General features: G+C 40.4%; 1 pseudogene; it reads left to right on the top strand.

Annotated features, from left to right (window-relative positions):
- The first annotated feature begins 7,489 nt into the window (after positions 1 to 7,489).
- Positions 7,490 to 12,649, top strand: LOC127229058 (eukaryotic translation initiation factor 4B-like; annotated as a pseudogene).
- The last annotated feature ends 12,659 nt before the right edge of the window (positions 12,650 to 25,308 follow it).

Below are 25,308 nucleotides of genomic sequence, written 5' to 3'. Positions count from 1 at the left end.
ATGTCCCAGATGACCCAATGGATCTCTGCTCATCTCTGGCAGAATACTGGGGGCTTTGCCCCAGAATTGGAGGTTTACTAACAACAGGTGACCTAAAACAAATATCTTCCCACTGTGGAGAGGAAGAATCCAGACAAATGCATCGAAGATCAATTAATTGTTAATCATATTTCTAAATTACATAGCACTCTTCTAATTCCACTAGTCATCCTGACAGCATGATAGAATAATGATGATGGCATTATAATAAGATTTTTTTTTTTTACTTTTGCCATCTCTATCTTAAAAACATAATTCTTCATTGATTCTCTGGGGATTTCATAGCATGCACTCCAATCCTGCTCACCTCCCTGCCTCTCCATATCTACCCTCACCCCTGCAGCATGCCCCAACAAGAGAATCTCCCAAAAATTAAGAAGAAAACAAAACAAACAAACACCTACCTTGCTCCTCTGCCTTTTCAACACCTCTTTATTCATCCTAGTGGCATCAGGAGCTGTGGTGTGTCACACAGTATGCCCTTTGGTCCAACTAGCTCCATCCCCAAAATGTTCATTGCAATGGGTCATTGGTCTGGTTCAAGGCCCCCAGAACCCTGTCATCACTGGAACCTCACAGAAACTCCTCTTGGATACCCTGCCATTGGCCTGGGTCATAGTAATACTGAAGTTACTGGTCTGTAGTACCAGTCCTCTCACTCACTTCAGGTAGTCATAGATGGGGCAGATGTATGAGTTGGCCAATCCGAAGCCCAGGATATGGATCTGTGAGATAGCTGATCTGGTTGGTCTGAGTCACTAGGTCCATCGTTTATGCATTTGTACTGGCCTGCCTTTGGAGTTCTGACAGGATACACCTTCAGCTGCTGCCACAAACAGCACCACCTGTGCCGATTCACTATGTTTCCTTTGAAAGCGCCCTGCCCACCTCCCATCCCTCTCACAATTTGTCTCCCTTTCTCTTCTATATCTCTTTCCCCCCACCTCTGCCCCTGCCCCTTCCACTGTTTCCTCTCTCGAGCTGCTCCTGTCTCAGGAGGCCGGGGCCCCTCCTCCCCTTCCCCCTTTTTATGATCCTTTCCCCCTAATTAAAATTCCCTCTGCTTGAACTCTGTTACATACGTGTCTTTCTCTCCTGAGCTGCTTTTTAAAATTACAACAGTAGGGGCCAGCTCTTCCACACCAGTGGTGAGGAGGCCATGTCTCCTGAGTGCAGGTGCTAGCTCTTCCATGGGGAATAGGGGCCAGCTCACCTGCTACAGTGCTCAGCCAGGAGCAGGGCCATCCAGGGGCAGGGTCATCCAGGGGTAGGGCCTGATCAACATGGCCATCATGTTTCAACAGGCATGGTTCCTATGACCTCCTGTGGTAACATGGGCTGTGAACATCACCACAGACCCCAGCTGCAGAAGAAACATGGATACAGACGTGGCCCTTGGCAGCAGCTTAGGCCCAGACATCACCATGACCACAGTGGCAGCACAGCCCACCCAGATAAGTATGAGAGGCAGCATAGCCCTCAGACAGTAAAATGATCTCAAGTGGCTGTCAAGACCCCAGGCATCCACACAGCCTCTGGTGGCAATAGGAGCCATGAACATCAACCCAGACTCTGGCTGTGTTAGGGCCACAGACCCAGACACAGCTCTTGATTCATCCCTGGCCCAGATGACACCATGGTCCTGAGTGACAGAGCAGGCCACTCAGATTGGTGTGGCCTCTGTGGTGACATGACCTTCACTAACATGGCACAGACTGTGACCTAGACGAAAGACATTCATGTGGCCTTTGGTGGTTCCATGGGTCATAGACATCAATACAGACCCTTGTTGTGGTAAGGTCATGGAACCAGGTATGATCCCCATCAGGAGCCTGGGCCCAGAGGTCACTTTGGCTCCAGATGGCAGTGCAGGCCACTCAGACTGGCATGGCTCCAGCAACAACATGGCCCTGGGACATCAACATGGCCCTAGGTGGTAGCCTAGAACACTGGCATGACCTTTGATGGCATCAGGAGGCACGGGCAAACCCTGGCTGTGTTAGGACCACAGTCTGAAACATGGCTCTCTGCAGCAGCCCAGGCCTTGATATCACCCTGGTCCCTGATAGTAAGCAGGCCACCAACATCAGGCCATTTCTCACCACCCTCACTTCTTCAGAACTGCTTCTTACTATACATAGTACATGAACCATTCAACCTCTCTTTCTCTTCCATTTCTCTACCATGTACTTGCTCATCACAAAGTCACCCACAACTCCAGGTGGGCCTATGGGTGATTTCAGCCAGACTGGCCCGTAACCGTCATTATTTTATATTAACAAGAAAGTTGGGGTTCAAAGAAGTTTTAAAAGTTTGATCATGTTCATATAATTAAAGGGAAAATGTTGAATTAAACCATGGTCCTTTGATTACAAATACTGAGTTGGTTAACTCATCTTCCTAGTCATGGATCATGAGGTTCTTTTGCTCCTCTCTCCTACCCTCCTCTCTCTTCCCCTCCCCATCCCTTTAGTTACTTTCTTCCCTTTCCCTTCCTGTTCTCCACTTTCTTAATTCTTACTCCTATTCCCCTTCACATTTCTTTTCTCCCCCTCCTCCTTTTTTCTTTTCCAACATAGGATCTCACAGGCTTTGAGCTAGCGATCCTCTTGCCTCTACCTCTGTAGCATTGAAGTTATAGGAGTGGACCACCATGACTAACAGTGTGCTGCTTCTTAAGCCATTTTTAGTCTATTCCAGCACCAGATAGCATCTTTATGTTCTTTAATACTATGATTCTATGTGAAAAACTTAGGTGGAGAGGAGCTGTATATATATCATAATGTCAGCTTTATTTATTTATTTAAAACTATTCCCCTCCCCTGAACATTGTCTACAGTATTGAATTATCATACCTCATATATTCTGGCAAGTTTATGACAGTAAAGGACCCACCGATTGAAAAGGAAACATGCTCACTAATTTTGCCAATTAATTAAACATATTTCTGGGGGTGGGAGGTAGAGAGTGGATTTTGATAAACATTGAAGCTGATGCCTGGATAAATGAAAGAAATTTTCAAAAAATTATGATTTGTAACTTATTTTGTATTGTATAACTTAGAGATGATCAGGGGAACTGTAGGAAACCATGTCCTAAGAAAGTTACAGGTTTTGGTTTTGAATTAATGAGGTTTTGAGATTATGCTTTGTTGCCCAAATATAGGAAACATAAAACATCTTTATTTGTGTCCAGCCAATGGATCAGCTGTCTCCACAGAAAGAAGCAAAATGTGCTCTAAGGAAATGTCAGAGCACAGTCATGAGAAGTAGTGATTACTAATTAGCAATCCCAGCTATTCAGAGGCAGAGGCAGAGGCAGAGGCAGGGAAATCTCTCTGAGTTTGAGGCCAGTCTGGTCTACATAGCGAACTCCAGACCAGTCAGAAATACACAGTGAGACTTTTTCTCAAAAATCAATCATCAACCCAGTTAGATTGAAAGCCACAGGACTTGTTGGAAAAAAATGTGGTTAATATATTTTTCACACAAAATGCTTCTCAAGCAGCTTGCACAGAGATGCCTGTAAGTGAATAAATAGTACTCTACCTGGTTTTTGTATAAGGAACTGGACAGCAATGTCCTCTTCTGCCAAAGACTCTTCCAACAGGTACTGCTCTGTGTGCTGCAGAAGACATCTCTGAAGCAGCCTGCCTGGTTGCTTTTCGAAGTACAGACAAAAACAAAATAAAACAAACAAATAAACAAATAAAAACAAAATACCCAAAACAAAACAGAAAAAAAAAACCGGTCTCTTCTATGATGAGAACATACTTACCTTGAGCTTCATTTTATCCAGAAAGACTACTAACCTTGATTAGCCAATTCCTTCCCTTAACCACACTTTCCTCAAGGCATTCAAGTGTAGCAAAATAAGAGGGCATTTGTTTAAAATATTTGAGATCTATCTCAGGCCAGATACATGCCATGTTTGTATTCTGGGATCAAGGTTAATGGGGAGACTACCCCTGTTTCAAATCAGGCATGCTGGAAATGAGGCAATATACTCCACACAGAAGGCTTTTTTTCCCCCTGTGAGACATTATTATCTGGCACGTTATAACTCTGATTATCACACCTTTGAATGTCATGAGCCTATTTTATTTGTATTGCCAGCTGCAGTTTTGCTGAAAGAAGACAAATTCTATCAAGTTGGACAAGACAAGTTGGCTTGGACCTCTTGGCTGTGGGCAATAACTGGCACACTATGCTCATTAAATCCGGAGTGACTATATACCCATTAGTCTGAAGTTTGCATCTGTGTAGACAGTTGAGTCATTTTATTAATTCTCTAGAGATGTTAACAAACTTAGAGCCATAGACGCTTTAAAAAACAATGTACCAGTGCACCATGGGAATGTCAACTAATGTGACTTCCTTGGAAAATGTCAGACAGCAGTGCAATAGGAGGGTTGCTAACTTAGAGGGCTAGGAGGACCCAGGGGCTTAGGCTTGGGAAACTGTCAGTTTCACACAGTCTCTGGCAGTGGACCCCCAGATCCTGGTCCAGACATGGCTGAGGCTGAGAGATTTGTGGAAGCAAAGCCCGAGATAAGAATTAAATCCTTGTCACCAAAGTTAAGTCCCTTGGTCAATAATAAGAAGATCAAGTCCCTGGAGATCTATCTACCTGCTCTCCCTACCCATCAAGGGATCTAGATTTTCTTATGAACATTTTCTTATGAACATCCCTTTAGGGTCAGGTTTTAAGGATCATACTAATGTAGAAGCAAAACATAGATGGCCAGTGAACCAGGTTCAAGACTTTCACCATCATCGAGGACTACAATGGTCATGTTAGTTTGGATGTTAAGTGCTCCAAGGAGGTAGTGACTGTCACCTGGGGGCCTAGAGAGTGAGGAAATTAGAAAAGTAGCACAAGTTAAGCTACCTTTGATTTCTTTTATTCTTTTAAAAATATTTAGTTTCTGAGAGTTTCATGTGAGTACTGTATTTGCATAACTTTCTCCCACCTTCTCTCTAAATTCTGCAGTGTTTCTCACCTCATTGTCAAATTCATGGCAATTGTTTTATGTGTATATGTATACATACTACATTCATAGTCATATATATGATTATGAATACAATCTACTGAGTTTGTTTAGTGTTGCTCTGTGTAGTTGTGTTTAGGGATGATAACTTGGGATTGGCTCACCTGTAGGGAATTGGTCCCTAGAGAAGACTGATCCTTGCTCTCTTAGCATCCAAAAATTGCCTATAGCTCTTCATCTTGGATGGGGCCATCTAACACTGCCATGTCAACTGATGTTGTCATTGTGCAGGTCTTGTTTAGGTCATCATAGTTTTTAGATCTATTGGATTCTGCTTCCCTGCCATTATGTAGAATGTCCTCTCAGCAGGGAGCCTGGTCCTCTAGCTCTTACAATCTTTCTGGTCCATTTTTTTTTCTGTGATACTTCATGAACCTTCTGCCAGAGTAGTTGTTTTGTAGATATATCTACTAGGGGATGGGCACCCAACTGCCAGTTGTTCTCTGTTTCTTGACCAGTTGTATCTTTCTGTAGTGGTCTCTGTCTACTGCAAAAAGAAGCTTCTTTGATAAGGAGTGAGACTTACATTGATCTGTGGGCATAAGGATTAGTACTCAGAATGCTGTTAGAAATTATGCTGGTTTAGGAAAATGGCAGTAGTGCGCTGTTCTCTAAGTCCATGATCTCACCAGCCACAATCATTTTTCTATGGTTACAGTACCAGGCATGGATTCCCTCCTACCGAATTGCCCTTAAGTCCAGTAGAGGACTGTTGGTTTTTATCTTGGATATGAGTGCCACTATTGTACCTTTTGGAAGATCTTGCCATTATGGACACTGTTGTGGTCCAAAGGGTTTACAGCTGGATAAGATTGTTGACCAATTTTTCCCCCCTAGCTCCTTTTGATACTATGCCTAGCTCCTTTTGATACTATGAGAGTTAGTCGCCAGAGAGCAGGCTTCTAAGTCAGTTCAATCTTTATTCCTTCCAAGCATTGTCCTAAGTGTGTAGTGTCCTCAGCAGTAATAGGAGCTTATTTTCAATTTATGAGATGAAACCCATCATTCAATAATGGCTTTATCTCAAATTTCTCTGAAGTTTTCCCCCAAGAATTGTGCAAGATGTAGTAAGCTAATGATCATGAATCTACTGGTCTATAAACTGTTTTCACCCATGATTTCAGGTTCTTTGTCCTGTTGGGAACCCTGTAATTTTCTCCATTTTTCCCTACTCTTGTGAATTTTCAGGCTCTCCCAAGGTATAAGTCACAACTGTTTCAGGCATCTCAACATTGCTGAGAATAGACCATGCCGATAGTACATGAGTTTTTTCAGACATAGGCCTGAGCTTTAGTATTCACACAGGCCCTTCAATGCAATAAGAAACTCTTGGCTCCATAAGTCTTAAGGTATCTATAAAGACAAATTAATCTTACCAAAATTGGCAATAACCAATTTTTACTTGTTTTAATGGACAACAAAATCAATACAAGCACAGAAATTGATTCAACAAAATATACTCACTTTGGGGAGGATGAATAGATTTTACTTACTCTACCCATTCAGATGTTATCTTCCAAAACCTCCTTCACAGATACATTATTATGATTTGGATATGAAGTCTCCCCTAACAGGGCTCATATGTTAAAACATGACCCCCAACCAGTGGAATAATTAGATCACCAAGTTCATGAATAGATTAATCCACTGATGAGCTCTTAATTGAATGGGCTCTTAGGAGGTGGGCCTAGTTGGAAGAAGTAGGCCATTGGGGATTTGCTTTCTTGCCCCCTCCTGCTTCCTGTCTGGCCTATTCTCTAATTTGTGACATTTCACCTTTGCCTTAAGCAGCAATGAAGCAGATGACCATGAGAACCTTTGAAACCATGAACCAAAATGAATACTTCATATTTAAATTGTTTTTTTCAAGTATTTGTGATAACAATTAAAGAAATAAAACACACTTCCAGTTGTCTGGGCATCCCATGATCTGTCAAATTGTCACTTGCAAAAAAGTATCACATTATATTTTAATGAAATTGGACAAATGCATAACATTAATAAAGCCACTGAACATCACTGCCTTCCAAATTCTCTGGGGGTAACTTTGCCTTTAATGTTTCCTTTCTCTAGCTCCTTTGCATTTCTAGAAAACTAATCTTCTATTTCTATCACCATAGATTAGTTTGTTTACTCTGCAGTCTTATATATAAGACTGTTTTGTAAAACTCAATTGAGGGTTTGACTTTATTAATGTTTAGGGATCAACAGTTCTTCCCTTTTTTATTGCTTAATAGGTCTTTATTGATGAAGATACCATAAGTTATTTGTCCACTACCTATTGTCTGGCAGAAATTCATCTTGTCTAGTTTGGGGCTAATCTAATGTGAATAATTATGCTGGGAGTAATCATGTCAGGTAAGACAATTAAAAAACAAAACAAAACAAAACAAAATGAAAATGAGTCATACATTAAGTATATGCATTTCTCTGCCCTTTTACCTCATTGAAATTACTGTGGAATTTAAAAATATTCTCGTCCTTTGCATTCTTTCTTCCTTTGCCAACATAGTGGCCTCAGCAAAAAAGAAAAATAAGAAGGAAAAAACCATCTCCCTAACAAACTTTCTAGCTGAGGATGGGGGTACTGGTGGAGGAAGCACCTATGTCCCCAAACCAGTCAGCTGGGCTGATGAAACAGATGGTCTGGAAGGATATATGTCAACAACTTGGCCTAGTAAAGATGAGGATGTGTATAGGGCACCTCCAACCGACCATTCCATCCTTCCCACTGCTCCACTGGCTGCTCGGAAACCCAATATTGACTGGAGGCATTTTCCCAAATCACCACCCTACACCGCTTTTCTGGGGAACCTGTCCTATGATGTGACAGAAGACTCCATTAAGGAATTCTTTAGAAGATTAAATATAAGGTGCTGTATGCCTACCATGTGACCCCAGCAATCCCCACAGGTTGAAAGGCTTTGACTATGCAGAATTTGAAGACCTGGATTCTCTGCTCAGTGCTCTGAGTCTCGGTGACTAAGAGAAGAACAGGTGAATTCAAGTGGACACTGCTGATCAAGAACAGAATAAATGGCCAGATGGTGATTCTTTTGGTCAAGATAGAAATCAGGATTCTGACAAAACAGACACAGACTGGAGTGCCCGTCCTACCACAGACAGCTTTGATGACTACCCACCTAGAAGAGGTGATGATAGCTTTGGAAACAAGTATCGAGATTGTTATGATTCAGATCAGTGTTGGGATGGATATCGGGATGGGTATCGGGATGACCCATGCAGAGATATGGATCACTATGGGGGCCGGAATCGCTATGATGACCGAGGCAGCAGAGACTATGATTGAGACTATGACTCCAGGATAGGCACTGACAGACGAGCATTTGGTAGTGGGTACTACAGGGATAATGATTACAGAGGAGGTGGGGACCACTATGAAGACCAGTATGATTGAAGGGACATTGGTCTTGGAGCCCCAGGGATGATAACTCTCAGGACGATAAGAGTGATGACAGAGGTCTCCCCTGTAAGGAGTAGGTTTTTCCACCTGCCACAGGTCTTGTCCCACTGCTGCGCCAGCCCCAAATAACACACCGAGACTCTGTATTAGATATAATTCTGTTGGCCAGTTACTTGTTTCTTATCAGCTAGCTCTGTCTTAAGTATTAACCAATTTCTATTAATCTCCGTGTGGTCTTATCTTACAACGGCGTTCTGCTCTCACCATCTTCCATCTTGACCCTTCCTTACTACTTCCTCTTTCCTCGTTGTCTCTTAGTCCCGCCTATCTTGCTTTCCTATTGGCCAACAGTGCTTTATTCATTAAACCAGTATGAGAAACATATATACAGAATGACATCTCCCATCATCTCCTCTTTTCTGTCTAAATAAAAAGAAGGGTTTTAAAATTAACATAGCAAAATATATCACACAACAGTTGTTAAATAAGAATCACAGTTAACAATATTTAGTTCATTAACATTTAGTAAGAGTTAAATAAAATATTCCATCATCTATCCTATCTTTGTGTGTCTAAAGTCTATGTAACTTATCTTTAATCCTAACTAAGGAAAACTATAACCATAACTATCTGTCTTCAACTCCATCAAAGACCACAGAAGGATAATATATAAATTCTAGAAATGACAGAGACATCTTGCCTTGTCAGTCACCTGAAGTTCTTCTGTAATCTTCCATCTTCAGCGCATAGGCCATAGTGTGTCTGGAAGATTCTTCAGCAAAGCAGGACATTTTAAACTGTCTTCTTGTATTGGCAGTTTGTCAGTCACTTTTCTCTGTGTCCTGCAGACTGTCTGGCAGACTCTTCCATGAAGGAGGAACTCTGTATCAGCAGTCATGTTTCTGTGGGTCCTGCATGTACAGTTTATACAGCATAAAGTCAAACAGTCCAGACAAGAGCAGTGTCTTATCCAAATGGCTAGTCTTGCCATATTGAAAGTGAACTTTATAATGTGTTTCTTTGATGTCCATCTTCCTTTCTGATGCAGGTGGTATTTTCAGGAGCATGTATGTCTCACGGTTAAGAAAATCCCTAAACCATTTTAAATGCCATATTCTGTAGGTCTTTGAAAGGTTTGAAGAATGCCTATCTATCTCAAATACATCTCTGGATATCTAGAAAACCTAACTCACCTAGATATAAGTTTTGACTATTACAGGTAACTATCTAAAATCTGTACTAAATTATACATTACATTTTAAAATGAGCTATATATACACAATATCTAAATAAGAGGAAAAATATATATATCACAAAATTGACCTTAAATTGTATCAATAAATGAAAATCCATTCCAAAACAAAGTAATCATATCTATACCATAATCCCCTTTTTACCTTTAAAAATATTGGTTGTGATCATTAACTATTTATAACCAACCCCATTTAAATGAAACAAACATTTATAAACACTATTTGGGAATTTGGATGTTGTTCTTTCCAAACTGCTTCCTGCTGATAGGGGGCACTGTCATTGGGGATCCTAAGAAGATGCAGAAATCCTGGCTGTAGTCTGCAAGGCTGCTTTTTCCAAGCTGTTTTGAATGTTGGATCACCTGGGCACTGCTTCAGGGGTATGGCTTGATCAAACCACATTAGTCTGGAAGGAATCCACAGCTTTTCATTTTCTGTGAAAACAAAAATAGAAACCCTTTTCCCCAGTAACTTGTCCTTAAACTTAAATTTTTAAGTCAAAGCATTTTTAAAATATATAAATTGAATTAATCCAGCAGTATTTCCTTTAACAGTTTTTTTCCTCAGCAGTCAAATGATATAAAGACAATATAATGCCACACAGTATACAGATTCTCTCTGAGCTTTTCATTTTTACCTGGCTTTATTATTACTCTATTTCTTCTTCTATTTTTTTTTTTTTTTTTTTTTATTTTTTTGAGACAGGGTTTCACTGTGTAACTCTTATCTGTCCTGGAATTTACTTTGCCTACCAGGTTTACTTTGAAATCACAAGATATGCTTGCCTCTGTCTCTCAAGTGCTGGGATTAAAGGCATGTGCCACCACACCCAGTTCCTCTTTGTCTTTTTAAAACCATTTTATTCTTTTTCTCTCCCAAGCCTACGTATATTTTAAAACACAATGTAAACATTTAGTGTGTGTGTGTGTGTTTTTTTTTTTTTAATGTGAATCTGTCTTTACTGTAAATCTTTATCTTTTTGTGGCCATGAGTCTTTTTATCTGGTAAACAACAACATTGTTAAAATGAAAGTCATAGCTGTGTTAGCCATGGTCTGTCCAAGGTGGTGGCTGCTATTTTACTGGCAGCACTGAGAGCTGTGCTCACTGCCTTGGTCTGCGCTGCCATCCAGCAGCATGCTGCCGGCTTGGAGATGTGGTCATTACCATTGCCAGCTCTCGTACACACCAATAAATTGTTAGCAGTGCTTTTGTAAAAGCCGTGCGGTTTTTGCTGCTTATGCTCAGTCAGGAAACTTCTCTTAAAGGAGTCATGCAATTATCTGCTTGTCTCTCACAAAGCAGCAGAGTCCAACCCCCCCCCCCCCCCCCCCCCCCCCCCCCCCCCCCCCCCCCCCCCCCCCCCCCCCCCACAAACAACCCCACCCCCTTTTAAATAAAAATACCCTCCCCCCCCCATTTTTTTTTTTTTTTTTTTTTTTTTTTTTGGATGGTTACCTCATTTTTTTGCGAGTATTTTTTATTTAATTTTATCAGTCCAATTAATGAACACTACCAAAGAATTTGGCCGTTCTTCCAAACCTCCCTGCGGGGCGCTGGTCTTGGGTTCGAGTTCGATTCCTAGCTGGCCAGCCCCAAACAACACACCGAGACTCTGTGTTAGATATAATTCTGTTGGTTTTTTTTTTTTTTTTTCCCCCCCCCCCCCCCCCCCCCCCCCCCCCCCCCCCCCCCCCCCCCCCCCCCCCCCCCCCCCCCCCTTCCCCCCCCCCCTCTCCCATGCATACTTGTTTCTTATCGGCTAGCTCTGTCTTAAGTATTAACCAATTTCTATTAATCTCCATGTGGTCTTATCTTACCGGAGAGAGAACTCGCCTGTGTTCTGCTCTCTCTGTCTTCCATCTTGACTCCTTCCTCACTACTTCCTTTCTCCTCCTTGTCTCCTAGTCCCGCCTATCTTGCTTTCCTATTGGCCAACAGTGCTTTATTCATTAACCAGTATGAGAAACATATATGCAGAATGACATCTGCCATCACTCCCCCACCCCCGCAAAGACCCAAAATGAATCTAAAGCCTTGGAGTATTCTAAGGAAGATGATTCCTCTGCTAGCACCTCCCAGTCCAGTCAAGTGGCTTCTATCTTTGGAGGGGCAGAGCCCATCGACACAGCTGCTAGAGAAAGAGAAGTAGAAGAGTGGCTACAGAAGGAGCAATGGCAGCTGGATGAGCCAAAACTAGACCACCAGCCACGGGAGAGACACCCAATTTGGCGTAGTGAAGATACTCAGGAAAGAGAACGGTCGAGGACAGGAAGTGAGTCATCTCAAACTGGGACCTCAGCCACATCTGGCAGAAATATACAGAGAGAGAAAAGTCTCTAGAAAATGAATCCCTCAACAAAGAAGACAGTCACTCTTCAACCTCCAAACATTCTAAAATAGATCAGTCTCTAAAGGTAATGCCAGACCCTCCACCAAAGGTGAATGTGTGGGTGAAGCAAAGCACTAATCCTCCTGCTCTATTTTAGAGCTCAAACACAAAGCAGAAGTCCCCTACAAGTGGTGGAGGGAAAGTAGCTCCAGCACAGTGCTCTGAGGACAGACCATCAAGAAAAGATGAAAATAAAATAGAAGGGGTAAGTGTCCCAAAAAGCCAAACTGGGATCTTGAGGGAACTTGGAGATGGAGGGAACAAAGACCAATCATTGGAAGGAGTTGGATAGGAAAGATGGCAAAAAAGATCAAGGCTCAAGATTTGTACCCGAGTCAAAGAAATCTGAGGAAAACCCAGCCTCCTAGTTCAGTTCTGCAAGCAAGTATGCTGCTCTCTCTGTGGATGGCGAAGATGAGAAAGAGGGAGGTGACCAATGCTGAGTAGACCTCCACATGCTGTGCTTTCTTCCAGTCTTCACCCCGGAAGATTCAAGAGAAAATCAATCCTCTCTCCAGACAAGAAAAAATAAAACTCACCATCCCCCAAAAGAAAATTCTCTATATAATTCTGTCAACATTTACTACCTATAATCTGAATTAGTGTCTTTGTAGAAATGCAGGTAAGGAGTCATAATAAGTTCCTCATAAGTTCCCCTTTTTAACATTGAACAAAACTTGCATTATTCTGATAATGTTTTTGCCTAAATTACTTTCCCTAATATTTATCTTTGGTTGATATTTTATCAGAATGTTTTTTAAATCATTCCCATCATTTTCAATAGTTAAATCTTAAATTAGTTAAAATTCCATAAAAGTGATATGTAACCATAATTTTATTTTAATTTAGTAATTGATTTTTTTTTGCCTGTGCATCTGTATGTGGTGTGCACATTTGTGTATGTGTGTTCAAATGTGTGTGCAAGAGGATATGCAGATCCATGAGTGTACATGTGTACATGGAAGGTCAAAGTTGATGTCACATGCTTCCCTCAGTTGCTCTCCATCTTATTAATTGAGGCAAGGTTTTTCCATGTAACCCATAGCTTGCTGAATGGCTACTTTAGCTAACCAGCTTGCCCTAGAATTGCCTGTGTCTGTGTCTGGTGTGTTGGGATTACTGGTATCTGCTATATTTGTCTTGCTGTTATGGTGGTTTTGGGATTCTGAGCCCTAGTCCTCATACTTGTAGGAAAAATCTCTTGATCTCCTAGCCATTCTCAGCCTCATAACCATAATATTAAAGTGTCAACTTATGCTATAATATGTAACAAAAACAAAACAAAATAATAAAACAAAGTTCAATTTTTACCACTCCTTTGATGGGGTTGCTCTTCTGTGTAAATGTTTCTCTTATTGGTTGATGAATAAAACACTGTGTGGCTAGTGGCCAGACAGGAAGAACAAGTGGAACTACCAGAGGAGGATTCTGGGAAAGGTAGGCAGAGTATTCTGGGAAAGGTAGGCAGAGTGAGTCTGCTGGAGAGAATTGTGATGCTGCTGGGGGAGTAATACCATACCAGTCATTACCAGGTCACACGCTCATGGCAATACATAGATTGATAGAAATGGATTAATAATTAAGACAGAACTAGCCAATAAGAAGCCCTTGTCATCAGACAACATTTCATAATTAATAAAGCATCTGTGTGTTCATTTGGGGCTCAAGGCTTTGGGGCTTGCCAGGGCAGAAAACCCATGCTTACACTCCTTAATCTCAATTTTCAAAAAGCAGTGTAACATGACATATACTAGTTCTTAATAATAAAAGCCCAGATTCAGATACAGGGGAAAATGCTGAGAGATCAGAGATACAAAGCAAACCACAGCCATCTTACCTATTCAACTTCCTAGCTGAAAAGACAGTGAGCTCCTGTCTCCTCCCCACCTTATCACTTCCTCTCTCCACACAGTCATATCACTTCCTGTCTGTCTGTACAGACCCCCCCCCCCCAGACCTCTATCTACTGTTAACTAGTGGCTAGTTCCACCCTCTGATCTTCAGGCAAGCTTTATTTGTTAGAGTAGAAACAAGATATTACCACAAAGCAGACACTTAAAAAAATTGATTTTAGTTTCCAAAATACTACATTTAAAATGTAACTCTTACTTTATTTTTCTAACTTGGGGCATTATGATTTGTAAGTATGGTAGTCAAAACTCCACTCCCATCAGCTCCCCCTCTAGTATGGAGCAATGTGATTCTTGTTCTTTTCCAGAATTAACCAGTCCCATTTTATCTTGGCGATCCATCACAAACTATTCTTTAACCTTTCCACAAAATAGTATTTGCTGGGTAACCCAGCTGTGCTAGCTTCATCCTTTGCAGTTTCTGTGGTCCTCTGCCATGCTACATCAGGCTGGGGTTCAGACTGACTTCTTAGTGATATGCTCTTCCCCCACCTTGCCTTCTTCCTCCTGTCCTACCTCTCTGTGTTTTCCATCTTTTCACTGGATTCATTTTTATTTACCTCACACTGCTTTCCACTTTCAAGCAGCAAATGACAATGGATGAGGATATTGACATAAAAGGAAAAGGTTTATTTGGGAATAGGAGGAAGAAGAAGGCTAGAGCTAGTGGGAATTAGGAGGGGGAGATGGGGAAGGACAACATGCATGATATGCTTGAATAAAAGTATCAGTCTGATTTTATGTGGTGAATACATGCTAATACATTTTTTTAAAAGAAAATGTTAGTGCTGGTCCATTCAGTAAAGTACTTGTCACATTAGCATGAGGAGCCAAGTTCTATCCCCAGCCCCCATGTAAAAACAGTTAGATTGGGTGGTATATACCTACAGTGCCAGCACAAGGAAGGCAAAAATAGGAAGACCCATGCAGCTTGTTAGCCCCAGTCAGCAAGCTCCAGATTCACTGAGAAAGTTCTTTAAAAAAGTAGGTGGAAAGCCATTGAGGAAGATAACCAGTGTTGATCTCTGGCCTCTACACAAGCACACACACACACACACACACACACACACACACACACACACACACACACACACACATTTAGATTCATCACTGGTCACAGTGGAAAATGAAAAGGCACTTATTATTACAGTCAGGGCACAAGATGTTGATGTCTAATTGGATTTAGGTGGTAATAGAACAAATGGAGAAAATTTGACATCTCCAAATGATATTTAACATGCATAGGCCTTGAAAGTTGGGTAATAATGAAAAGAACTGAGGGATGGGTTCCAGCATTCAAGCTGGTGCATTGTAGTGTTCCTTACATACATTGGAGCACCAAAGGATGTGGGGAAGGAAGGCAAGGAGCAGGAGTAAGAGACAAAGACAAAGTTTCATCTTTAGGCAATGCTGATGTGGTTGATTATGTAAAATACTGTTTACTGTATGTTTTCTACTTGTGTACACTTTTACACGCAGTGGATGATAGCAAGTGGCTCCTGACAGAAGTAGCATGAACAAATAGTGTACTCCACCTTCTTGTCACACATATATTTGCTGAGTTACAGAGTGTAGCTGAACTGTCATCTATACCGTGCTAATTTTCAATAATCAAAGTTAATATAATTGACTACCTAATTGGCTGCTCCTATTTTTTCTGTGGATTTTTTTTTTGTAGTTTCCCTCCCAAGAAGAAAGTTGTTTGTTTAAGAAAATGGAGTTGGGAGCAGAATGGGGCTACTCCGAAAACATTGGGATAGAAAACTAAGTATTAAAACCGAACAACAATAAACCCATAGAGAAAAAAAAAATGGTTCAAGCTTACTTAATAAGCCAACCAATTTCACTAAGGAATTATTGAGAAAATAATATTTTGAAGGACACTTAAGAATATTTTAACTTTTCTAAACACTAGGTCACAAAGGAAGTTGGAAGACAGCACAAACTTCTTCATTAAGGAGAAGGAAGAGAGTCATGAAACAAAGGACTGCAGAGGGTCTATGTCTCTGAAAGAAACTGAATCAATGGTGCTGAGTTTTATGCTTCTGAGCCACATAGTCCTACAGAATAATACATGCACATATACATGTGTTGAGCTACAGCGTGTTGTGTTTTCTTCAGGGAGAGAAAGGATCAAAAAGGGGAATTTAGCACAGGCAGCAGAGACATGACTCATGGCTGGTGCAAACAGTCTAACAAAATGAGCCAATTCCCTGGTGACTCCTCATCATCCAGGAAAGATTGTAAGAGCACATTTCCTTCATCTTAAATCATGTGCAAACTAAATCACATGCTTGCTAACAAATTCAGGATGGTCTCAGGGTCTGATGAATTTGTAAGGAGTGAGAGGCAATCTTGAAAGATGAATCTACCTCTTCTGAATTTATGCTTCACACACATATTTCTTGGCCATTATTATTAATTTTAGTATCATATTATTATTGAATCATATATCCCTTCACCAATCCATTATAACTTTGTGAAGATGATTGCCTATTAAACTAGAAAGATGAAGAATAAATCGCCATTTTTTCTCCCTTTTCCAGAGTTAATGCAAAATGATATGTTGACCATGATAGGAAGTCCTAATGAAATTATTCAGATTCACCCCTGTCTAATGGTCTGCGTGGTGGCAGGTGCTGTGCAGGTAATGCCACACACACTATCTCACTTGGTTATATGCATTGAACTTACTTTTTTCAAATCTGAGGGAACTTGGAGGCTTCTACAAAACCCTTGGCTATATTTTTGAAGTATTGAAAATTTTGATTGTGCTAAAAATGGCAGCCAAGCATAGCAATACATACCTATAGTCTCAGCTTTCCAAAGCCTAAGGCCAGAGGGTTCCTATGAGTCCTAGGTCAACCTGGCTTTCATAATGAGTACCACGTGATCCAGGAATACAAAACAAAGCCCTATAGAAGAACAGAAGAAACACCTGTGCCCTTATCACAGGGAGAAAGACACAACATCTTTCTTACTTGACAAAGGTGAGACCAAGGGGAACTGCATTTACCACAAATAGGCTCTCCAAATGGCAGGATTACTAGAAGATTCCCCACAAGCTTAGTCTCAAACATCAGAACATTTAATGGTCATTAGTCCTGAGGCATTTGGTTGGTATGGGGGATTAATTATTTTTTGTGGTATTCCATAGACAGGTCTAAATGATGAAGACAGGAGTTTGCTTTAATCATCCATTTATTTACTTGTGAGGTGACTTTGGTGACACCCTACTTCATAGGTGATGCTGTGCTGTTGTATCTGGTTTGTGTTTATAAAAACCAATAGCCAAGCACAAAAGTTTTGAGCTAGATAGCCATACACAGAAAGTTCATGTCAATTAATCAGACAAGGGCAGTAGTCTGGATTACTCTTTTGCACAATCACAGTCCAGAAAAAAAAATATCAACAAATCCTGTGTTTGTGCTTTGTAAGTAGTGTCAGAAATATGTTTGCTTGTTTCTCTCTCTCTTTTTTTCTGAGTTCAGTATTTTAAATGAATCATTACTGCAATGGTGAACCCATTCTGCGTTTGAGTGTTCCATAAAGTTCATTTGGGAATGAAGATTTTGATCGTTTATATTTAATGTGAATTCCAGTGAGAAAGCTACTTGCAAGGAGAGGAAAAGATCTGACTTCTCCATTCTTATGGTATGCAGCAAATACTGGCATGTGAGGCGAGATACAGTAATACATGTATTAGTTTTAGAATAACAATTTTAATGCTTCCCCAAGAGATGGAAAAATTTATGTTGGACACACTCGCGGCTTCAATTGCATGTTGCAAAAGGCTCTCTGTGGTCTATGGAAGGACATGTGAAGCCTCGTAAGACAGCCTATGTGTACTCTCCTCTTGTAATCCCCCTGCTCACCTTGCGGGGATTTTTAGAAACCAGGAGGAAAGAGACTGTAATTCTGTCAACACCGCACACCACAGGAACAGCCTTGGGTCTTGATCCCTGGAAGCTGTGCAGTGGAGCTTGAGTTACAATGCTGCAAGAGAGCATGTGGCTAGAGTAGAGCAAGGGCTTTGTGCCACGAAGGTCATTGTCTCTAAGAGCTGCCAGAGGCAGCCAGTTCTGCTCCCTGGTGTTGTTTTAATGATGTTCTGTGAATACCTCAGATCTCTAGGGAAGGAGAAAGGAAACAGCCCTTGCTAAATCCATGTGCTCAAGCAGAAAATGTTTTCAGCTCTCTCCCAGCTTGTAGAGTAATGAAATTATATGAGGTTTTGATTTTAGTCTAAATCTCTTACCATGTGGACCAAGTGAGTGAGGACTAAAGTCTTGATGTGACACGATCAGAAGACATGTGTACATCAGGACCATTTCCCGGTGACCTGAGTCTAATGCTTACATGGTTTATCTTAGCTGTGTGGCCTGGGAGCCAACCTGAGTATCAGGGGTTTCTTGTACTCTGGCCAGAAGCTTTGCTGAGAGCTCCAGCAGATCAGTGGATGGAAGAGAGTGAGGGCAAGAGTTTGTTTCCATGGCAATCTCCTTGTAGGGTGGTCAGAGAGAGGCTGTAGTTGTTTGGTGACTCTCAACATTTTCTGTTTCTATTTTCAACAAACTCAACCTTTCCACACCCTTTAAGCACAAAGAAATGACTGTGACATTGCCACTGATCTTGAGTTGCTGAATTCTTCTCTCATGTTTGTCTGGTCAGGAATCCAGTGTGCTAGTCAAATTGAGTTGACACTGTCACTCAAGCAGTGAAAACAGGGTCCTCTCTGTTTCCAGTGACTTCTTAATAAGAATGGGTTTCTCTTAGTTCTGTTTTTAGTGTGTATTATTAAACCCCTTTGATGTGTCAATGATATCCAGGTTATATGTTAAAAAGAGAACATGGACATAATTGCTTAAAGTCTGGTTCAGATTCACTTGTTATTTATTTTGGGGTTGGGTAAAATGAGCTGCTATTTTGTTATGAGAAACAATGCTTCCATTCTCTTCTTCATTCTTTATTTGTACATCATTCTTAGTTAACTTTTCATTGTTCAAATCTGGGTGCCTCTTTTCCTTTCTCAGTTTTTTTTCCTGCCTTTTTTTTCCATCCCAGGAAGATGGCCTTCAGTTGAGTAAAAGACTTAGTATTATTCTTAAGAATCTCCCATTTAGCTGTGGTCTCCATCAGATACAAAATCATCCTGGCAAAAGCCAAGCACTACATCTAACTTAAATACACTCAGCAAATATTTTCTCATAATTTTTTCACCCCAATTCTCCAGAGGAGACAATGCATAATAAAACCTTTCTCTAACTCCTTGAGAATTTATGCTAAAGCACAAGAGAGAAAACAATGGAAACAGGAACATTCATAACATAACCATAATACTTTGAATGCTTTCTCTAAGCCAGACACTCTGCTTAATGCTTTCCATGAATGATTTTAAGGCTCATCATCTTTGTGTGCAATACATTCTTATGTTTAAGATAATTAAGACTCAACAAGAACTAAGCATGTTGAGTTAAGGGAAAAGACAGACCTTGAACTCAGGGTTGCTGGACTTTGAGGTCTGTATGGTTGTTAACTTTCCCCTGTCCTTTCCACGTAAGGGAAAATATGTGCAACTTACAAGTTTTGAGAAGAAGGAAATGATATTCATTGAAAGTACAGACTTAGAGTAGAAGAAAATGTGATGTTTATACGGCCTTTGGCAGTACCAATCAGAAATGATAAGGTTAGAAAATAGTCTTGCAGACCCTTGTATGCTTTCAGTATTCTCAAAGCTGAGTCTGGGCCAAAGATATAAATATGAGTTCAGATATCCCAGGGCGAATTCAGCTCTTTTTTACACTCGTCCTTTCCCTATTCAATATTTCCTTCCTGCTAAAGATCTGTGCACAAAGGTTTTAATCCAGGAAGTACTGAAGCTACAATTCAGTAGTTTTGATTGAGTTGGTTCTCTGTGGATGAACATACAGTCCTCCTCTAACATTTCCAGACTTAGTAGGCATGTTGGAATTGTGTTAGGAAAATATGTGTTGGGAACATCACTTCTTTCCTAGTTCATTAGACTGACCTTAGGACAGTGGGCCTTACCTGTCTGACAGAGACACACATAGACACTCTTTTTTTCTTTTTCTTTTTTTTTTGTTTAAAAAAAAACTGACTCTCAGATGTCATAAGACTGGGGTACATTTGTTTTCTACAGCCACTACTTCTCCTTCCCTAGTACAAACAGATATAGCCGTAACTAACCTCAGCTCTCTCTATGAGTATCTGGTAAAAGTGACCCAGTGAGAATGGCTGTTGGGTCTTCCTTGTGGTCTGGAATATTTACAAAGCATCACACACTGAGTTAGGGAACTTTTATATCACCTCATTAATTCTTAGTGTCACACAGAACCATCACTAGAAACTTCAGGTTAAGAGAATTTAAGAATCTCATTCAAGGTCACACAGTAGATGGCAGATCTGAAATCAGAACCCACACTAACATGACATGAAGCCAGTTCTTTACTTAGCTATGAGTAGGCATCTGCATTGCTCTTTGGCACTAAAAAATCTGGGTGTTAAATATGGTATAATGTTACATTGTAATTCAGGGATACATACATAGACAGGTATACCAGTATGGCAGTATCATAACACTTCTAAGTGATTCTGAGTGTCAGCTGATGATTACAAATAGAGCACACAGTAGGAAAGTACACTTTTTGAAGGAAAAAAAAAAAAACAAAATCAAACATTCAGAAAAAGTGACTGGGCCTTTCAATTTAAAGTAACACAAGGAATTGTTATTATTATTGTTGTCACTCACAGCAGGCTACTACTGAAGCTTACCATTTATTTTTGGAGATGTTCATATTAGGCCCAGGATGTGCCAACTCTAGGAAACTTCACAATAATCAATGAGGCAGATGATTTGTAGGCTTGTTGCACAGACATTCTGTATACAGACAGTGTCCTGAACTGTCTCCCATCTCCACTGCTGTCTTTTTCTGAAAACATACTGATTAGTCAGGGGCAAGAATAATATTCATGGTTTTATTGAACATTGTTTATGACCGCTCCTAAAAACAATTGATAATTCCATTTTAAATATGTGTCTAGACAAGTTCTGTTTTCAAAGGTAAAGGGTCCAGCTAAGAAGACATGGGTGTGTCACCTGGGGACCAACATTCATGGAGGATACAGTCTAAATGCCTAGAGATTGTAGACTTGGCTATGTACTGTCTTGAAATTAGTTGACTTTAGCAATGTAGGAAAATATTCTATTGGGCCTCTCTGAGGCTACAACAATCCCTGTCTTTAGACTTAATAACCATGAAGTGGTTATACCTGGGGACTCAGGTATCCAGCTTTCTCCCCTTGTAGCTCAGTGGAACTGGGGATGTATAGGCTTCTTTGCCATCCATGGGTAAAGGAAAAGTTGCAGTACTGAGGGAAACTTTAAAGATCAGATGCAAACTTGTCAGCATCTTTCCCATCTGCTCCAGAGGCTGGAATGCAGTTGCATATTCAACCTAAAGGCAGGAGAGACAGAAAAAGAAGAAACAACAAGCAACTGTAGTGTTTGTTTAGGTTTTGAGGGGTGGGATCAGAGTAGGGGTAGATGTTAATAGGAGATCTTTGGTTTAGATTAGTGAAGGATGCTAGTAGGAAGAAAGGCAATGTTAAACCAATGTTACAGAAGTCACCCCAAGACACAACTATCTCAAATCCAATACTTTGGCCATTGGAGATTAGCAAGGTTATAACTGACTAACCAGATTCCTAAATTAATAAAAATGAATAAGTAAACTGCCCCCATATAAAATTGAAGAAATCCTTTTTCCATATTGTTTGAGTGAGTTGATAAAAATAAGAAATAGCACAGTGTTACAGCTGTGTAGCTCTTGTGGTCTTTGGTGGTGGGTGGGTAGGAGCATTTTTGACTATAACACATTATGATATGTTAGCACCATCTGGGCCTTTAGAAAATAAGGGAAAGAGAAACCAGATTTTTATGGGTGAATGTGAATGTGAAACTAGATATTTATATTTGTAATTGTTATGTATGTCCCTCCTTTTTGGTACTAAGAATCCATTTCCTATGTCTTTATTGATTGCAGTAAAAGCACATAGGAAGAGGTTGGTCTCCTCTTTTATGTGTATAGTACAGTGGTGTCAGCAGTGTGTCAGTTGTGTGTCACTCATGTGAGAATGGCCATGAAGATTGTTACCACATACTGGCTAATGTGAACAGTGCTATAATGAACATGGAGTGCAAAGATTGTCTTAAGATCAATTTTCAGTTGTTTCTTGTGAGAACTCAGTCAGATTCCTTGAACATATGTGATGGGAGATGTCATTTTGTAAATATGTTTCTCTTATTGGTTAATGTATAAAGCCCTGTTGCCCAATAGGAAAGCAAGATAGGCAGGGCTAAGAGACAAGGAGGATTCTGGCAAATGTAGTAGAGAGTCAAAATGTAGGGGCATGAGAGAAGATGGTCCAGACCCTCTCTCCAGTAAGATAAGACCATATGGAAACACTTAGATTAAATGTGTTAATATTTAAGACAGAGATAGCCAATAAGAAACACTAGTAACAGGTCAACAGCTTTATATCTAATACAGCATCAGATATCATGGAAAAATAAGGATCAGGGCAAAAAGATACGCTGAATAGATGTTTACTCAGGAGAAATACCTTACAACAGAGACAGATGAATGCCAGCAGGTTCCAGTCCCAAGGATGCCTCCGGGTCTCCATCTCCATCCAGGAAGCAAGAGAGAGCTCCAGGGTTCCTGACCCCAGACATAGTTCTTCCACATCATGTCTGCCCATGTCTCCACCCACAATGGGAGTGGTCAGTGCAACAGGTTCAGATGGGTGGATATCTCACTACACATTTACTAGCTTTACATCAAACCTAAAGCTTCTGTTCAGTGAAGGAAACAATTAGTAGAGAAAAAGTAACCTACAAAAATATTTGCATGCAATTAAATTGGTAAGACATTATCTAAAATACATATGGTGCTAAATTTAAATAACAAAATCGTCATCAGCCTTGAATGGGCATTTCTCCAAAGGCACATAACAGCCAGAAAATACATGAAAAGACACTCAGCATTAGTAATTATCAGGGAAATGCAACCCAAAATCTCAGTAAAATATTATCTGATAGTCATCAGTTCACCACAAGCAAAGCCCAAACACAAGACAATACTACGAGTTGACAATGAGGCAGAGACATCTGAACACAACACACTATTTGTGGGAGTGTAAAGTGGGGCAAACACAGTAGAGGTTTCACACTTATTTCCTCTTACTAATTATAGCACCTTGAAAAAATTTGAAAATGTTATGTCTCTCCCTTGCGTAGCCATGATTTTTGTGTGATACTTAACTCTTAGAATCTGCTATAGTGATTAATGTAGGAATGACCTATTGGCTAGGCTGGTTACTGTGATGTACTTGGAAAGACTCACACTTAAAGTTATTCCCATCCCTATTGGAGAGCTGCCCAGGAAACTTCAGAAGCTCCATGGCTGAGCCATCTAATTTTCTGCATTCTCAAGCCCTCCATCTCTTCTTCTATTCACTCTCTGTAGTTACTATCTTACATCCTCTTTTTTACTTTAATCTCTAAGACCTCCTTGTCTCATTTCTCCCAGTCACACTATCCCATCTTCATCCAACCACTCATTAAAATCTGTGTGCCAGTGTTTTTCCCTCCCTCTTTTGATTTCCATATCTGCTGGGTCACAGCTCTTCCTGAGTACTCATGAGCATCATGCTAACACTTCTTTCCCACTACTGTATGTAGACAAAATTTTCTTCTCCCCTGAACTGCTAATATCAGCATAGGTAAGATCTGAAATATCACCAATGATAAACACTTCATTTGATGTGCAAATATCTGCTTCTTTGACTTTCAAATCTACTATGATGGTGGTCTGTTTGCAGCATTTACATGTACTTTTCTGCATGTAGATTGGCTTTTTGTTATTCAAATTCATATTAATACTAAATAAAGATTCAATTAATTTTTTCTTTAAGTTTTTAACTAAGAATTTCATGCATTCATACTATACTTACATAATTTCTATCTTCTCCCCCTTCCAACTCTTCCTCAGTTCTCCCATTCCCTCTCAAATTATTGACTTCTTTAATTATACACATACAGAAAATAAAACAAACAAACAAAACTCCCAAACCTGCTGTTCATATGTAGTGTTTCTCTTACATATATATGTTTAGGCCTTACTAGTTAGGACAGGATAACCTATCAGGGAGCTTGTCCCTAGAGAAGACTAATTCTCTCTTTTTCTGTAGCCATGAATGACTTACAATTCTTTATCTAATGCTAAGCCTTGCTAGACTTCCACCATCTGCACTAGCATGGCACTGGTGTTGTCATTATGTGGGTCTTATTTAGGTAACCATATCGTTAGGAAACCATGCTGCAACTTCCCTGTAATTTATTGAAGACACTATCTTGCAGTGCATATCCTGGTCCTCCATCTCTTATAATCTTTCTTCCCTCTATTAGTCAATGTTCTTTTAGCCTTAGGTATAGGGATTATATTATAGATATGTCATTTTGGGGACACCCCACTGTCAATTGTCCTCTGCATTTTGACCAGTTGTAGATTTCTATAATTGTCTGTCTGTCTGATGATGGTTGAGAACTCAACTTACCCTTGTGTGTAAGTGTAAGTATTTAAAATGCAGTTAGGCATTGCAGTTGTTTAGGAAAGTGGCAGTAGCAGATTCTTCTCCACATTCCACGGCCCCCCAGCTAATAATCTATATTACAGTACAAGGCAAGAATTCCTTCCTGACAGGGCTTGAAGCCAAATTAGATGGCTGCTAGTTACCCCTAAGATAAAATGCTGCTATTGCACACTTGGAAATACCCTGCTGTGATGGCCATTGATGTGGTTCATGGGCTTCACAGCTGGGTAGAACTATTGATTGCTTTTCACCTTTGGCAACTTTATAATACTTTTTGATACATGGGGGGGGTAGTCCTCAAGAGAGGCTTCCAGACCTGTTCCAGCTTGACTTTTCCAAATCCCATTGAAGTATGTGAGATCTTCAGCAGTAGGGCCTTACCTTCAAGATCTTGGAAGAAACCAAAGACAATGGCAATAACCTGTATTGTTTTGTGTGTTGTGTCTTGAACTTCCCTGGCCAACAACCCAAAGTGGGGATTTTAATGCCTGGCACTGATGTTTTTGTAGGGAGTTTGGTCTATAGCTCTTTCAGAAAGTGCCATAATTTCATATAGTACACACACAC

Source organism: Phodopus roborovskii, unplaced genomic scaffold (genome assembly GCF_943737965.1).
Source record: "Phodopus roborovskii unplaced genomic scaffold, PHOROB, whole genome shotgun sequence".
Classification (NCBI taxonomy): domain Eukaryota; kingdom Metazoa; phylum Chordata; class Mammalia; order Rodentia; family Cricetidae; genus Phodopus; species Phodopus roborovskii.
The sequence above is the reverse complement of the archived record's forward strand: the minus strand, read 5'-3'. Positions and strand labels throughout refer to the sequence as shown.